At 35.2% G+C, this 1,950-nt stretch overlaps 1 protein-coding gene across 1 annotated transcript in view; it reads right to left on the bottom strand.

Moving 5' to 3' along the window:
* The window catches only part of GALNT13 (polypeptide N-acetylgalactosaminyltransferase 13), a 506,269-nt gene that overhangs the window by 197,324 nt on the left and 306,995 nt on the right, over positions 1-1,950 (bottom strand). The gene's annotated exons all lie outside the window — the stretch shown is intronic.

Below are 1,950 nucleotides of genomic sequence, written 5' to 3'. Positions count from 1 at the left end.
GAGAGAGGAAGAGAGAGGGATAGAAACATCAATGATGAGAATCATTGATCAGCTGCTTCCTGCATGCCCCCTACTGGGGATTAAGCCTGCAAGCTGGACATGTGCTCTGACCGGGAATCAAACTGTGACCTCCTGGTTCATAGGTCGATGCTCAACCACTGAGCAAAACCAGCCGGGCTGGACATAGATTTCTATGAATATTGTCATGCTTGCTTATGAATCAGTAGCAACAGTTATCTATGTTTCTGCTTCTATTTTGTTTGTTGAATTATTTTGCTCATTAGATTCCACATATAAGTAAGATCATATGGTATTTGTCTTTCTCTGACTGGCTTATTTCACTTAACATAATGTTCTCTAGGTACATTCATGATGTCGTAAAAGGTAAGATTTCCTTCTCTTTTATGGTCAAGTAATATTCCATTGTGTAAATGTAGCACAGCTTTTTTAGCCATTCATCTACTGATGGGCACTTTGGTTGTTTCCAAACCTTGTCTATTGTAAATAATGCTTCAATGAACAATGGGGATGCATATATTCTTTCAAATTAGTGTTTTGGTTTCTTTAGATAGATTCCCAGTAGTGGGATCACTAAGTTAAAAGGTGGTTCCATTTTTACTTTTTGGAGGAAACTCCTTAGTGTTTTTTTACAGTGGCTGTACCAGTCTGCATTCCCACCCGAAAGAAGACCTACAGATGGCCAATAGACATAGGAAAAGACACTCAACATCACTGTCATTAATCATCTGTCATCTATTCTAAGGGCTTTCTCTTTGCTTTAGGTTGTATTGCTTAACATATGAGAGACATCATTAGCACTTATCTCAGTAACAAAATATGAATCAGCTTCATGTTTTTTGTGTATCTTCCTTGGTACTGTAAAGTGTTTTCAATCTTTAAAGTGAGAAGGAATTAAATGGGAATCTTGAGAAAATGCAGATTGTGATTCAGTAGGTCTGGGATGGGCCCAAGATTCTGTATTTCTAATAAGATCTCTGGTGATGTCCCCTCTGCTGATCCCTGATAGACATGATAAGAAGCAAAGTTATATAAATCAGTCAGCTGTTGACTAGCAAGAAAATACAGACTTGTTCCAACAATAAGTATTTGCTTCATCATATGAATTTTAATTCTTGCCGTGATCTCCTTGCCTTTCTTTTCAGACAGTAACTTTCCCCCCCAACAGAATCTTATTGTCATCTATCTGAAGAAATGTCAGATGACAAATTCTACACATGGAGTATAATCAGCACACAAAACTTCATTGAAGCATGACTATATGAACAGCCATGGCCATGTTCACACAGCTTAAAATATAGTGGCTACCTAACAACTGCCAGCTGGTAGACAATGATTGCAACTAACCATCAACTATAAAACTCATCCTGATTTCAAACATATAAACTGTACAAAATGCATATCTTAGAAGAGGTGAATACAATAATTTGTTTAGTACAGAAAAAAGTACTTAAAGTGTTGTTTAGTGCTTTGCTTTGTTTTTTTAAATACATTTAGTTTCTAAGCTGGTAGAGTTTGAAACTCTAATACTCTCTTCTCCCTGACAGATGGCAAACAACTTCTTCTTTGTAATATTACAAGAATAACTTCACCTCAGCTTTTATATATTTTACATGATAAGAATAAAGTAGATAATCTGGAATCAGTGTTAGATATTACTTGGTCTACAAAGTAAAGCTCAGAATCTCTAAAGGTTGGAATTGGAAAGGATTTTCAAAGCTGACTAATTCTAATCTTGATTTCACAGAATACAAGTCTCAAGTCAGAGAGCTAGTTCACTACTCTGGGTCAACAAGTAATAATAATGATAATAATGAAGTAATGTATTATTTAATACTAGTAACAGTAATGTTTTCTTCCCCAGAGTATATGCTATATCAAACATTTTAAATATTACTGGTGTCTGAAAAATTAGAAAAAAACACACATTTA

This window comes from Myotis brandtii, unplaced genomic scaffold (genome assembly GCF_000412655.1).
Source record: "Myotis brandtii unplaced genomic scaffold, ASM41265v1 scaffold125, whole genome shotgun sequence".
Classification (NCBI taxonomy): Eukaryota; Metazoa; Chordata; class Mammalia; order Chiroptera; family Vespertilionidae; genus Myotis; species Myotis brandtii.
The sequence above is the reverse complement of the archived record's forward strand: the minus strand, read 5'-3'. Positions and strand labels throughout refer to the sequence as shown.